This window comes from Prionailurus viverrinus, chromosome B1, assembly GCF_022837055.1.
Source record: "Prionailurus viverrinus isolate Anna chromosome B1, UM_Priviv_1.0, whole genome shotgun sequence".
Lineage (NCBI taxonomy): Eukaryota > Metazoa > Chordata > Mammalia > Carnivora > Felidae > Prionailurus > Prionailurus viverrinus.
The window spans coordinates 147107681-147123929 of NC_062564.1; the positions used below are offsets into that span (position 1 = coordinate 147107681).

General features: G+C 40.4%; 1 protein-coding gene across 2 annotated transcripts in view; it reads left to right on the plus strand.

The window, feature by feature from the left end:
- LOC125164074 (cytochrome c oxidase assembly protein COX18, mitochondrial) overlaps window positions 1-16249 on the plus strand; it is a 79472-nt gene that overhangs the window by 16788 nt on the left and 46435 nt on the right. Inside the window, exon 7 of one of the 2 annotated variants that reach the window (XR_007151633.1) lies at window positions 3641-3746. The gene's annotated coding sequence lies outside the window, so the exon portion shown is untranslated. Of the gene's footprint in view, window positions 1-3640; window positions 3747-16249 lie in introns of those variants that run through there. The other variant, XR_007151632.1, reaches the window with a different exon arrangement.

Consider the following 16249-nt stretch of genomic DNA (forward strand, 5'->3'; position numbering starts at 1 on the left):
CCTCTGTAAGAGAAAACCTGAACAGTCCTATCTTGGCCAGATGACATAGGTGGGAAGAGGAGGCTCACTTAAGTTAAAGGCAAAATCCTTGATTGCCACCTTCACAGATAACCCAGGAGAGGATGGAGAGCAAACCTTTCTAGGTACATTTAAGGTGCTCTAGGTACATTTAACCTTTCTAGGTGCTCAAGAGCTAAAGACCAAACCCTCCCCTCTCAGAAGAGGTACAGCTAGTTCTAGACTATATTGGGGGAAATTGTAGTTTCTGAGGAAAAGTGGGAAAATGAGGGCCCACATAAACCTTAGTAATTTCTCTGTTGTGCATGTATGCTTCATTCATTCCGTGTGTCTTCATAGGTTTCTCCTCTGAGGATCCCAAGAATCCCCCCGCCTTTTTTTTTTTTTTTTGAGACTCAACCTGTTAAATTGCTTCAATACCAGAGTAAGCCCTGAAAGCAGTAGGAACTCAGATCCTAGAAAAAAAACTAAAGCATGTAGTTTATTTTTCTCTTGGGATGATAAGTGAAGTTACGACAGAATGCAGAATTTTAAATTTCAAGCATGACCTGTGAATCCGTGCAAGAATTTGGGTTTGTGTATTAAAGCTAAATATGCAAATGTGATATAAAACATGAGACTGTAGTTATAACAGATCATTACCAACACTTGTCTGTTTTTGTGAGCTGATTCTACCAGAACACAGATTATCTGGAAATGCTGCGAATCTATAGAAAATGTTCTGAATGAACCTATGGATAAAGTTTAAAGTTGTAATAACTGATATTTCTTAATTATTTTTATTATCTTTTCTTTTTATATATTCTGTATTTAATGAAATCAGTATTTAGCTTTGGGACATTTGAATTTGTGTAGTATTAAAACCATAGATATTTCTGAAATTTTAGACCTCTGTGTTTAAACAAGTAAAATAAGTATATTCATATATATTTTTAATATATTCATATATATAATATGTATGAATTTTCGTTCATGAACATTTCAGGCAAAACCTAAAGACTTTGAGGATACCTGGGTGGCTCAGTCGGTTGAACATCTGACTTCAGCTCAGGTCATGATCTCACAGTTTGTGAATTCGAGCCCTGTGTGGGGCTCTGTGCTTACAGCTCAGACTGGAGCCTGCTTCGGATTCTGTGTCTCCCTCTCTTTCTCCCCTTCCCTGCTCACACTCTGTCTCTGTCTGTCTCTCTCTCTCCCTCTCAAAAATAAATAAACATTAAAAAAAAAATTTAAAGAGAAAACCGAAGACTTTGAATTTACATGTATTCTTTGCTAATTATATGAAATACAAAAGTACAAAGGTACTCTCTCAAAATCTTTTGAAAAAATGAAAAACTGGTACTGTGGTCAAGCTAGTGCTAATTGGGGGCATTCTTTGTTTTTCATCAGGTTTTGTTTTTTCATAATGTTGATCAGATTTATTGTTTATATAATTATTTTATTACTTAAGGTGTTTCTGTACCCATATATATACTTTTACATTTTAATTTGAATATAATTAACATACAGTATTCAATTGGTTTCAGGCATATAGTATAGTGATTTAGCAGTTTTGTACATTTTTTAGTACTCCACATGACAAATGTATTCTGAATTGAATTGGGGGAAAAACCTTTAAACCTGTAAACCTTGGTATGATGATACATTACATTAAGTTGGTATAAGTATCTTATATATTTCAAGATTTATGGTATCGTAGCTTGCAAAAAGCAAAATAAGTTTAAAAAGCTTGAAAAATCAGGGTAGTACTTAGCAAATGTTTAAAATAATGACAGTATATAAAAGTACATTAGTTTTAATATTACTAAAATTAAATGATGGGTGAAGAATTAGCTTATTCAGCCAGAGAGTGTGCATAGGAGTTATGTATTTGTAATTATGTATTCAGTCCTTAGAGAATGTAAGTAGATCATATAATTGTGAAATGAGATTGTTGTGCAGAATTCTGGAGACTGGGGTTTTGAGTATTTTACATCATCTCAAAGTACAGTAGACTTTGTTCTGGCAGGTGACAGCCACAAAAGAAAGCCACCTCGTAAGAGCTTTGAACTATCAGTGGCTGCAATGCCGACAAAGCAAACTGAAATAAATGAACCAAACGTCATCAGATAAGGACAGACATTGTCACGGAGAGGAATGGTGGCTCTTGAACAAAAACAAAAGGAATGATGAAAAAATCTTTATTCAGTAATTGTGTTGCTCTAATGTTGCTTTGTTATTTTGGAACTCTTATTGTTAGGTAAAATATATAACGTCTATTGGGTATCTTAAGTTTTCTTTGGATGCTGTAATACATTCCTTTTTTCAACGTTTTTTTTTTTTTTTTTTTTTTTTTTTATTTTTGGGACAGAGAGAGACAGAGCATGAATGGGGGAGGGGCAGAGAGAGAGGGAGACACAGAATCGGAAGCAGGCTCCAGGCTCTGAGCCATCAGCCCAGAGCCTGATGCGGGGCTCGAACTCACGGACCGCGAGATCGTGACCTGGCTGAAGTCGGACGCTTAACCGACTGCGCCACCCAGGCGCCCCTGTAATACATTCCTTTATGGCACTTAGGCAACTAAGAGGAAGATGTTATTGACTATATTTGTTGGAGATTTATTTTAAAAATTTGTAAGTGAAGTATAGTTGATGTACAGTATCATATTAGTTTCATGATATTGCAGCACAGTGGAGATACATAAGATAAATTCTTTTCAAGTTTTTCTTTTAAGATAGCTTCAGGGATCACCCCTGAGAAAGAAAGTGGTCCCACAAAGAGGGTCCTGCCTCCCTGCGGTTCACCACCACCGTACTCAGAAAGCCTAGCCTTCATACCTGTTTGACTTAAGACCTTCCACAATCTCAGTTTAGGAACTATACATAAAAGCATTTTGGTCCTGGTTGATTTCCATCCATAGGAACATTAGACCTGGCCAATACCACAAGGGGAAAAAAAGTTACCAGCTTGGCAATGGCAGCAAAATTCCCACGAATCAGCTAAACCAAGAAAGTGCTTTCCATATAGAGGCCTTGCCTAGTTCTTAGAGCCATAACTTTATGCTCTTCTGTAACTTGAACATGAGGGAGATCCTGATACAATTCCCCAAAGGAATTGCAGAGAGAACCCTGGCCCCTTGCGTTCGATCACAGACTGCCTTCTTGAACGCCCTGTGTTTTGGTAAGTTTTTCAAAGTCTTACCTTTAATTACCTAGTCCTATACCGCTGGTTTTGTTTAATAAAATGAGGACTTCTGGGTGTTGGGGAACAAAACGCTGATGGAAAGACCTGAAATAAAACTAAAAGTACTCCTAGAAAACATCACTTCTACTGAGGTATTCAATCTAAGGTAACAAGACATTTCTGTCCTTGAAAGTCTCTGCTAGACTCCAGAGGGCCAAGAATTTCATGAAAAAAGAGGCCTCCGGGGAAAGTGCCCAATTTCTATCTTTTCCATTTCTAGGAAATATCACAAGCACACTTCTCTCCCTTTGCATCCCTGATAAGGCAGTTTGCCTTGGTTAGGAAAGCAGCACTGTATTTAATTTAGCTTTGATTTTTGTCTTCTGGCTAAATTGTAGCTCTCCAGGGAAATTTAAAAATGCATTATGAAATACACCTAACTCTATTCCTTTCATTGCAGCTGCATTTCTGCATGTTCCAACCGTAGTACAAATAATTTGAGGGATTTCTTCTAATTACAACCTCAAGCCTCCTGGATCTTCTGTGAGTGATGGCTGCTTCTGAGGGTAAGGAGTATTAAAAATGTAAATTCTTTATCTATGAGAGAGCTAACAGCTTCATATTCCATGCTATTTAAAATTTATCCTATATGTTGCTACAGGTAGGAACCCTCATAAAGTTTTATTATAGAAGGTTCTGTTGTGCTTGACTTTCCTAATAAAACATCTCTGGCTATATCCAGCCTGATTACCAGCCCTTTCTGTCATGTATTCTCCAGAATTTTTCTTCTTCTCACCTAGGCTTCCTTTTTCTTAACTAAGTCTTCCACTGTACCTCTACTCTCCCAAACCTTTCCTCTGTTCTTACGTCCATTATACAGTAAACAAAATTCTCCTTGCAACTCAGGATGATGGAAGGTGAAAGACCTTTAATTTTTATCAGTAGATCATTATTTCCCTACTCATATGTAAGAAAACCTTTCTGTATACATGCCAACTGGATCTACCACTACCTACGCTTGTTTCTGGCATCTATTGGCCGTCTGGTCACCCCTGTCATTTACTGGCTTCCTCTCTATCTTCAGGGCTGCCATCACAGTGGATGACTTCAGTAGCTAAGTGGACGTCTTGTTAGGTTAGGCAGTTTGTTAGGTTCCTAACAGGATACCTGGAGGTCACTAACGAAGAAGTCATGGCCAGCTATGGGGAAGGTCAGAGGCCTGTCCTGGCAGCACTCCACAAGAAGCAGGATCAAACCAGAGAGGCCCAAGATGGCAGATGCCATGAAAGGAGACCCTTGGCCAAATCAGGAAGAAAAAGCTCAGAAACCCTGCTTCCCCACCACTACCCAAGTAATAAATATTCTGCCACCTACTTCACTGTCACTAAAAGATAGAAACCCGACCGCCTGCGTACACAGCTCCCTCACTGGCCAGCTTAACCTCCCCTTCTCTCTCTCTGTCTTTCCCTCTTTCCTTCTTTCTCTGTGTCCCTCTCTTCCCCCTTTTCCCTCCCTTCAGCTCGCCTGTCTCCTATCTCAAAAGCGTACTTTTCGCTTTAATAAACTTTGCTGCTTGTGTTACTCATCTGCTATGCTGTGTGTCTGTCCTCGAATTCATTCTTGTGACAAGACCAAGAACCTTTGGCAACTCCTTTGGGTCTGGCTGGGTCGAGGCTCCAGGACCCAGGGACTCCCCAGTTCACCTGGCAACAGTCTTGTCTGACAACTTTGTCACCCGGTCGTTTCACCTGCTACCTGAGATATGTTAGTAATTCCTTTCCAGTCTTCAGGACTAAGTATTTCACCAGGTGATGACAATGTGTACCCTGCAGGCCATAGATTATTGGATCTGGGTTGTTCATGTAGCCCAAGCAGGACCATCAAATCTCTAGGAAATTTAATCTAAGAGCTATGAAGACACCAAGTCAATTGGGTAATTGGTTCATGCTAGACCAGCCATCACACCAGCCCAAACCCACAGACATGCTACAGCTAAGACTTTGCATAGAAGACAAGGATAGCAGAGAAAGCTTACGCAAGAAGAGAAGAGACAAAATAACACCATCTTGCAAAAGAAGCTGAGACTGAGAGATCCCAGTCTCTACCCCCATAAGAGATAGAGTGGGTGGCCAAAATTCCAAAATTTGAAATTGCAGCCACGTATTACTTTCCTATTGCTGCTCTAGCAAATTACCATAAACTTAGTGACTTAAAACCACACAAACATTATCTTACAAGTTCTAGAGGTCAGATGTCTGATATTGGTTCCACAGAGGTGTGTTCCTTATAGAAACTGTCAGCGAGAGGGGCGCCTGGGTGGCGCAGTCGGTTAAGCGTCCGACTTCAGCCAGGTCACGATCTCGCGGTCCGGGAGTTCGAGTCCGGGAGTTCGAGCCCCGCGTCAGGCTCTGGGCTGACGGCTCAGAGCCTGGAGCCTGTTTCCGATTCTGTGTCTCCCTCTCTCTCTGCCCCTCCCCCGTTCATGCTCTGTCTCTCTCTGTCCCAAAAATAAATAAACGTTGAAAAAAAAATTTAAAAAAAAAAAGAAACTGTCAGCGAGAATCTGGTTTCTTATGTTTTCCAGCTTTTAAAGTTTCCAGCTTACGACCTGCCTCACTCTTTCCATTGTTGGATCCCCTTTCACTCTCACCCTCCTGACCCCCTCTTATAAGGACCCTTGGGATTATTATATTTGGCCACCCTGATAATCCAGGATAATCTTCTCGTCTCAGGAGGCGCCTGGGTGGCTCAGTCTGTTAAGCATCTGACTCTTGATCTCGGCTCAGGTTATGACCTCACAGTCGGTGAGTTTGAGCCCCACATTGGGCTCAGTGCTGACAGCATGGAGCCTGCTTGGGATTCTCTCTCCCCCTCTTTCTCTGCCCCTTCCCTGTGTGCACTCTTTCTCTCAAAATAAATAAAATCTTCCCATCTCAGGGTGCCTGGGTGGCTCAGTTAGTTGGGCATCCAACTCTTGATTTTGGCTCAGATCATGATTTTGCTGTTTCTGAGTTTGAGCCACATTGGGCTCTGCCTTGGCAGTGCAGAGCCTGCTTGGGATTTTCTTTCTGCCCCTCCCCTGTTCTCGCTCACATGTGTGCACGCACGCTCTCTCTCTTAAAATAAATAAATAAACTTAAAAAAAAAAAAGTCTTCCCATCTCAAAATGCTTAACTTAGTCACATTTTTGATCTCGTTCCTCAGGTCCAAGCACATCTTGATTAAGATCTGTGGAGGTGAACATGCATCTTTATCTTCCATGCCACAGTGGTAGATAGTCCTGCACTCTCTACGTGCAAGGAGTCATTCCGTCTCCATCTGCTCCCTCTGTCTTCCTATCTGTAGCCCCCTGTTTGCTTACAAGGGTGGTGGTAGGGAGAGCAGGGCAGCTTTTTTTACTCTTAATTAGAGTAATCCCTCCAATTTTTGTGTTAGCTGATGTCGGTGCCTTAGGCGGGATATGTTCTCTTCCATCCTCCCTTGGGCAGGAGGTTATTAAAATGCCTTTCCAAGAAAATCCTGACCTTGGCTTCTGATGCCATCCATCTCAGGGAGACTGCCCATTCTACCACTACATAAATGAGCTTACAGTGGTCAGTTGTTTTTTATGTCTGAAGTGCACAAATGCCATTTTGGGGCTTTTACCTGTCTTGCCATACCTGGTGCTACACCAGAGTGACAGATGTCTTCTATATCTCAGTGATGTGCTGAGGGATCAGACGTTCATTTCCCCCACCCCACCCCCACCCCACCCCCAGCTTAATATCGCTGACACCTTGTTACTGATCCTAACATTGTTTAATGGAAGCAGGGCACACGCTCAAAGATCAAAAATGGCAAGGCAGTCATGCAGCTGGTAATTCCTTGTGGCCTTGTAGGCATGGCAACCCACACATTGACTCTATTGTTATTTTTGTTCTGTATGCAGAGTTGCTGACATCGTTAGTGAAGTTTTGTTAAAATCCTTGGGTTCCCCTGAGGATAAAAGGGAATAGACACACACACACACACAGAGTCCTTCTAAATGGGACATTTCAGGGGCGCCTGGGTGGCGCAGTCGGTTAAGCGTCCGACTTCAGCCAGGTCACGATCTCGCGGTCCGTGAGTTCGAGCCCCGCGTCAGGCTCTGGGCTGATGGCTCGGAGCCTGGAGCCTGTTTCCGATTCTGTGTCTCCCTCTCTCTCTGCCCCTCCCCCGTTCATGCTCTATCTCTCTCTGTCCCAAAAATAAATAAACGTTGAAAAAAAAAATAAATTTAAAAAAAAAAATAAATGGGACATTTCATATGGCCACTTTTCACCTTTCAATTTTTCCTTTGATCACATAGAATAAAAGCAAAAATACTTTTCCCTATTTTTCTCTACCAGAAAGTTGGCATAAAATGATCCATCAGCAAAACTGTGTATGCAGATTTTATTCTGAAAAAGGTCCCTGGATACAAATTCTATGGGTTTGGTAGTTAAAATCAGGTTACCACTGTGGTAGGTAATATGTTCAAACGAATGTATTGGCCACAGGAGTCACATTTCAGTCAAAATGGTCAGTTCTCTTTGGCCTGAAGAGGAATTCCTATATGAGCTCTCAGAGTTCATTTGTTCCCCACTTACATACAGAATGCTTACCTGCAGACTTCTTCCCCCTGTAGGACCAGGAGGGAGTGACGCCACTCTTCTTCCAGTGCCCATGGCCACCAGCGGTCATCAGGAAAGAAAAGACAAAGTGGTTACCTAGTGAAAGAGTAACCTCAAGTGAAAATAGAGAAATTCAAAATCTGAATTCTTGAAGGAAAAAAAAAACAACTCACCTGTAACTCCCAGGTGGGAGAGAACTAGAGTAATATCTCTAGTTCTCTAAAGTAAATGGGACAGGGCCAGGGTTTCAGCTGAAGTCTTCTAAGGGACAGATACAATTTCTTCCAGATTTAGTGTTTTTGTTCCACCTCAAGTAGGGTTAGCTCTTTTTTTCTGAGCTAGACCTTTATTTTATTTCAATTTTCTTTACTTGCCGTAAGACTGCTATTGACTGTTTTATAGGGTTATTCTTTTAGTCCCAGGTATATTCAGATATTACATGCATACTGCCCTTTGTCTGAGGCAAGGGTCTTCAAACAGGTCTAAAATGGAGTCAGTTTGGTTTGTCTGAGGGGTCAGATCTCAGGCCTGCCACCATCAGTCAATCCTTTGCCCACTTCTGGAAGAAGGTGTTCTTTCTTGCTTTCTTTCAAGAAAAAATAATGGGCCTGGGGAGGTATTAAATCAAAATTTTCTTCTCTCATTCAGTACACTGAAGAGAAAAGGTTTTCCTCCTCTCTTTCTGTTGTAGACAGTAACCATCCAGAGCACCATCAGCATAAATCTTGATCCGAAAATGCTGGGCCTGAGAAGAACATTCTAACTTGGGGGCCGGTTGAGGTTTAGCAAGAAGGGGCACTTGACAATTAGGTAGTTTGGAGAATTAGGCAAGGGTGTTCTCCTGAAGGGGAGGAATAGTTTTCAGATTAGTAGCTATGGTTTGGGCAATTTGGATTTTATCAAGAAAAGTGGAGAGCAGTGAGGGGCTAAGGTCATTGTGTAGGAGAGAATAGATAAGAATGGTTGCAGGAACTCTGGAAGCTTCTCAGTTCCTCAGGGCCTCTTCCACTATTTTTAACACATAGGAAAGCAAGAATGTTTTTGCACATAAAAAGGAGGCTATTTCATAATATTTTGTAAGCATCATATATTCACTTTCCTTGTAGCATTATGTACCTCTGGCCGAGACATAACAGATCCTCGCAGTATGTTGTGGAAGAACAAGAAACAGTATTCACAATCTACCAACTCATATAATTTACAGGAGGAGGAAGAAGTGTTCTGTGGTAATAGCTGAGAGTCCCGGTGTTTCCCATAATAACAGTATGAGTCCTCTGGGAAAATAGCCATTTCTTAAATTTAGAACTGCCACTGCCACCACCACCACTGAGCACTTGGCTCAACAGTTGGGGCATTTTGAATTCCCAACAGAAAATACTGATCTATTTTAGCCAATTTTTCCCATGCCATATTCCATATGTATCTTAATTTTGCAGGACTCCAAAATCCAAATACTCTGGTATTAATACATCAGTAATATGCTTTTATAAGTTGGTAATTTTCTCTAATGAAACAATTATTTTTCTAGGATACTCCTTAAAAAGTGGAGGGCCTCATATTGCTAATGTTATTTCTCTTTAACACATTTTCTATCTGATTCAGTGATGGATAACACCTAAATTCCAATTGATCATTTGCTTTTCCATTGCTTAGTTTCATTATTAGGCCTCTTTTTATTATAATGGATGGCAGCCTAATTCAATCTAACTTCTATTAGAAGGGGAATCAGGGGCGCCTGGGTGGCTCAGTCGGTTGAGCGTCTGACTTCGGCTCAGGTCATGATCTCACGGTCCGTGAGTTTGAGCCCCGTGTCGGGCTCTGTGCTGACAGCTCAGAGCCTGGAGGCTGTTTCAGATTCTGTGTCTCCCTCTCTCTCTGACCCTCCCCCGTTCATGCTCTGTCTCTCTCTGTCTCAAAAATGAATAAAACATTAAAAAAAAAAAAAAAGAAGGGGAATCAATTTATGTAGCTAGCTATATATAGCTATAAGCTAGAAGACTACCTTATGTAGTCTAGGTAATGTTGGTTTTAGGCATGGGTGGTCCTGGAGCTTAAAAAATATTATCAAGACCATTTTCCTTTATCTTTCAACTTTGTTTTCCTTTGGGATGCCCTGATTCTTGTCTCAAGTGGCAGATATGGCCACTAGTAGTTCTAGGCTCATGATATTTCTTCAGTTAGTGTTTTTTATATTTCTAGAAAATGTTCCAGGAAAGAGCTTGATTGGCTTATGTGGTAGGTGGATTAATGGCTTCCCAAAGATATCCATGTCCCAATTTTTAGAACCTGTGAATATGTTACCTTACATGGCAAAAGGAACTTTGAAGATGTGATTAAGTTGTGGCTCTTAAGATGGGGTGATCAGGGGTGCCTGGGTGTCTCAGTCAGTTAAGCATCCGACTTCAGCTCAGGTCATGATCTCACAGTTTGTGAGTTCAAGCCCCACATTGAGCTCTGTGCTGACAGTTCAGAGCCTGGATTCTGCTTTGGATTCTGTGTCTCCCTCTCTCTCTGCCCCTCCCCTGCTCATGCTCTGTCTCTCTCTCTTTCAAAAATAAATAAACATTAAAAAAAAAAAAAGACGGGGTGATCAACCTGGAGTATCCAGGTGGGTCTGAAGTAGTCACAGGAGGAAGGCAGGAAGTCAGAGAAAAGATGCTGTGCTACTGTCTTTGAAGATGGTGAAAGGGGGCCATGAATCAAGGAATGAGGTGGCCTCCAGAAGCTAGAAAAGGCAAGGAAACACACTCCTTTCTAGAGACTCCAGAAGGAGCACAGCCCTGAAGATCCATAATAGATATTAAATATATAATAAGTTATTTTAAGTCACTAAATTTGTGGTAATTTCTTACAACAGTAATAGGAAACAAACACAGCTTTTAATGATTGCCCATCCCTGAACCAGCTGGTCAAACCTTAGTGTAAGAGTTTAGGTGTAGTACACTGCTCAGATACGGGTTATGTGCACTCCCAGAACAGGGTTGAGGTAAGTCCAACCTAAATCACATGTGTGGAGTGAAGGAATGAATCCATCCTGTTCTTAACTACTCCGCAGCATGCATATCCATATGTGTGTGTATTTATATACATTTGTATTCTTATGATCCAATTAGCAGTCTCTTTGGCCTCTTGTTGAGTGATCAAACACTGGTATGAAATTTCTCAGTATTTTTTAGTCTTATATGAAGGCCACCAATCTGTCATGTATCAAGGCCAATGCATTTGTGGCATTTAACCCACATATCACCTTGAAGGCAGAGGCTACAAATGTTTCATAACTCTCCTCTGTTTATAGTTCTGATACATTTTATTCTTACTCCTTATTCTTACCACAACCTATAGTCCACAGATTCAGCCCATCTGGGAACCATTTTGTGCTCTGACAGATACCTTTAGCTTTCTCTATCTAGTAACATACAACATAAGCTACCTTAGCTCTTGCCCTGACCATCATAGGCCATCACATTGGTTCTGATGTAATCACTGCATATCTATTCCCCTGGTCAAATTCTGTGAATGTATCTTCCCTTTCTAGAAGTGATCCAGATTTCAAAAAGAAATCATCAGTCTGATAATAAGGATGTATATACCACTTTTCCTATATTGCAAAGAAGCTCGGTAAAGGAATTGACCTATTGGGTTTGAAGAAGGCATGGTTCCAGTCTTCTCAGTTTATATACTCACTCACTGACTTCAGTGACCAAATCACAAAATGAAACACTATTTCTCTCTCCTTATGAAGATTCCAAACCCCAAGACCACCTTATTTTGGATCCACTTCTCTTGGTACCATTTTGCTAATAATTTTGGTTGCCAAGGTGGATTGTCTCTTAGCTCAGTTCTTTTTTATGATTTGCTTCAGGCACAACTTGACACTCACATGCCCCTGGGGACACTCCTGTGGGAAGCTGTGAACTATAACTTGGTCACTCTGCCTATTATCTTAGAGATAGAAAATTGATGATAAGGAGAAATTGTTAAAGGAAAGTTGGGCACTTGTTCCAGCATGGCTTTTTTTTTCCCCCACTGGAGAAATGGAGGTGTCTGCTGTTAATTGATGAGGGAAAGCATGCCCTACCTCTTTCTCAGCTGAAAAAAACAAAACAAAACCACAAAAAAACAAAAAACACAACAGAGTTGCAAATGAGGTTCATTCAGCTCTCAGTTCAGGTTTGCACTATAATTTAACCCATATAACATCCATTGGGGGTGAGAACTTAAGAATGGCTTTATTTTACCCATTTCATTCTCCATTCATGTAGGTGAGCTTTCACTTATAGCCTCCAATGGGGGCAGGGAGGGTGGTGGCATAAGTCCATCCCCTTCATCACAGAATCTCATCTGGACATTCTTTTTTTAAGTTTATCTTGAGAGAGAAAGCAAGAGGGAGGGGCAGAGAGAGTGAGAGAGAGCATCCCAAGTAGGCGCTGCACTGTCAGCTTGGAGCCTGACACAGGGCTCGAACCCATGAACTGTGAGATCATAACCTGAACCAAAATCAAGGGTTGGACGCTTAAACAACTGAGCCACCCAGGCATCCTGGACTCTCCTTGAGCTATTCCCACGGTCCTTGCTCCTCTTAACTACTTCTCTTTCATCCTAATCCCAACCTACTCTGTTGTGGGTGCTCCTGAAATAGGTCTCCTTTTCTGTTCCCCAAGATTTCTGTGCTGGACAGGTCCAGAAGATAGAGGAGGGTAAAAGTGCTAGTCTGGCTGGAAAGTAGAATATAAATTTTAAAAAGATCTGACACTTTATATTATAGATGTTTATTTCCTATCAACATATCCCTTTCCTTTTATATCTTACGTTAAAAGCCTGTCCTCTGCCCAGCACAGACAGCCCGCATTCTATCACCTAGGTGTAGAAGCTTTCAGCTCCCAGGAAATAGGGATGGGTGAAAGAAAAACTCACCTCACTATGTCGAACAAAAAATAAGGTGGCAAGTGTTAGCTTGGTCAACTTCCTGACACCAATTTACAAACTTCACATCCACTATCTTTACCCCCACTTTCTCTCCTGGTACTATAAAACACATGTCTTTTTTATTATTTATTATTATGTATCATTTGTTACTCTTTTTTCGATGATCCCTCCAGCAGGGACCTCACTGCCATGCTTAACTTAATGGTTCTCCTCCATCATCCAGCATTGCTTAATCTGTATCGTTCAGTATTCCATGTTATTCTCTCTCTCCCTCCTATCTCTCTTCTCCCATTCATACTCATTTTATTTATAAGTCATTCATACTAGCTGTCTCCACTCTCTCATTCTTCATTTCCCCCCAGTTTTCATCACTTTGACCTTTTGATTTATGCTCTAGTTCACTAATTTGTTCTTCAGCTGTCTCTGTCCTTCAGGTGTGTCTACTCAGTTCATCTACTGAGTTTTATTTCAGTTACAGAATTTTAAATTATAACTATTCTTATAAATTTTTGCACCAGCCTATTTTGCTACAAGGATATGGTATCTTTTTTTATTAAAGCTTCTAAAGATATTAATTATACTTTAAAAATCACTCTCGGGGCTCCTGGATGGCTCAGTTGGTTCAGTGTCTAACTTCAGCTCAGGTCATGATCTCATGGTTCATGATTTCGAGCCCCACGTTGGGCTCTGTGCTGACAGCTCAGAGCCTGGAGCCTGCTTCAGATTCTATGTCTCCCTCCCTCTTTGCCCCTCCCCTGCTCATGCTCTGTCTCTCTTTCTCCCAAAAATAAACATTAAAAAAAAAAAAAGAAAGAAAAATCACTCTCAGTTTGTTGTATTTATTTTATTTCCTCAGGGGTTAGTTCTGCGTATTCGGATTTATGCTTATGTTTCAGGGTGTGATTTTTGCTTAACTATTTGGTGATTCTTGGTTGTGTTTTTGTCTTTGACTTGACTTTCTCTGCTAGCTTCTGTTATTGTAGCATCTTCCAGTAATTATGAGGAAAAGATACCAGGTCTTCTATGGAGAGTGCTCCTTGTAACTCTTGGGTGTAGCTAGCATTCAGGACATAGCTTTGCTTTGTGTGAGGGCACGGCAAGAGAACAGCTGTCTGGGAACCAGGAAGTAGGTTCTCAGCAGACACCAAATCTTCTGGCATCTCATCTGATCTTGAATTTCCCGGTCACCAGAACTGTGAGAAATAAATTTCTACTGCTTATAAGCCACCCAGTCCATGTATTCTGTTATAGCAGCTGGGGCGGATTAAGACAGCATCTGAGTTGGTATAAGTCAAGATTAGAAAACTCACCACCAGCCTTCTTCAAGTATTCAGGAATCTATTTAAAACTGTCTGAGACAAAGACATCTGAACTTTGAAACGACTGGAATTGTTGCCCAGGTTTTCAACCTTCAGTTATGCTCAGATAGTATATCAGAGACTTCTCACTAAGGATATTCATTTTTGTGTGAAATTAGAAATAATCTTATAGGGCACCTGGGTGGTTAAGCATCTGACATCAGCTCAGGTCATGATCGTGCAGTTCATGAGTTTGATCCCAGTGTTGAGCTCTGTGCTGATAGCTCAGAGCCTGGGAGCCTGCTTGGGATTCTGTGTGTCCCTTTCTCTCTGTCCCTCCTCTGCTCACACTCTATCAAAAATAAATAAACATTAAAAAAAAAAAAAGGAAGAATCTTAAGTTTCCAAAAAAGAGAGTTGACTCAATTTTTTTCTGTCTTTATAATGCAATACAATGGAAATGAATGAGGCTGATGGAGAAGATAATGTTATTGAAATATTCATGACAAAATTAATGAGAGAAAATCACATTATAAAACAATATGTGCAAAGATTCTTTAAAAGGAAAAGCTAGGGGCACCTGGGTGGCTCAGTTGGTTAAATGTCTGACTCTTGGTTTCATCTCAGATCAAGATCTCATGGTTTGTGAGATTGAGCCCTATGTCGGGCTCTGTGCTGACAGTGCAGAGCCTACTTGGGATTCTCTCTTCTTCTCTCTCTGTCCCTCCCATGCCTATGCTCACACTGTCTTATTTAAGTAAATAAACTTGAAAAAAAAAAAAAAAGAAAAGTTAAATGCTTATAGAAAGGATAAACCACAAAATATAAAGTGATATTTTCAAGATGTTAAGATTTGGGGGATTTATATAGCCTTTTCTGTGAAGCTAAAATTTATTTAGTGAAATGTACTACTTTTGTCATCATAAAAAGTGTTGTTATACACACATTTTCAGAAATCTATCTATTTGGATAAATCAAAAACCTATATAATTGTTCTGGATCATTAAATAACATCCTAATTCTTTCATGCACAATTGTAGTTTTAAAGAGTTGCTATAATAATTTAGGTGATTAATTAAAGATTGAGCTAAAATTATACCACTTAGGAGACTCATGATCAACTTATGGTAAAAACAAGAAAACAATGTCTAATGTTGAGCCTTTTATTCTTTAAATTTTCGTTTTTGTATCTTATAGCAATAGCAAGATAGCAATTGCAGCAGTGGGTAGGTGGGCACAGTTCTGAGAAAAATATTGCAGAAGTGGTTCTTCATTGCCAGCGGAAGCTCATTGCTCACCCTGCAGGCTGTGTCTTAGGCAGTAGCCCAACACTGCCCACTAGTGGTTTGTAGAAACAAAGCATCAATGCCAATAAAGGGCAGGTGTTTTGCGTAAGCTTTCTTATACCTAGGACTTTTAAATTAGAATGAAAAGTTGTTTATGCTTATAGAGTTTTGCAATTCATAATAAACAGCCTCCTTATTTTATAGATGAGAAAACTGAGAAGTTAAATGAATAGCCTTAGATCCCACAGCTACATCGTAATAAAGATGGGAGTGGAACCTGGGACTCCATTGTCCCTAGCCAACATAATTTTTGCCAATCTGAGCTACCTTAGCTTTAAATTAGTTGGCTGATCTCTTAGAAGTCCAAGGTATTTGTCAAACATAGTCCTGAGTTGTAGACTCAATTATGCACAGGAAGCTTATGGCTCCTCATTATTTTCAGCCATCCCTTAACTTTGCCTGGTGATTTGTGATACTTTGGATATAGATAGACCTTTGAATTTTGGGGACCTATTTATTTATTCAAGTTAATGTTACATAGATGAGATGTGCAGATGGTTAATTTAAAACATCACCCAGATATCTGGTTATTGCTGATGAGATAAAGCCAGCACAGGAAGGCTAAACTTTCTGGAAATGCACTCCTTGTCCCTGATAGCAATGGTAACTGGCAGAGTCTAATAACATTTATTGCAGACATATTTTCATTGTTAAAAGGGCATGTTGTTTGTTGAGTTAAGGCTTGTGTGGAATTATTATGGTTTCAGTTTCTTGATCTCCTTGACACCCACAAGTAGAATTGTGGCCTTTATGTTGTGCATTTTCTTGTGGAAGAGGCACAAGTGAAGAAACCACAAAGGTGTTAACAAGTGAGATGGTGATACAGCAAGTCTAACAATTTGACAGGATGTGTATATTTGCATATCTC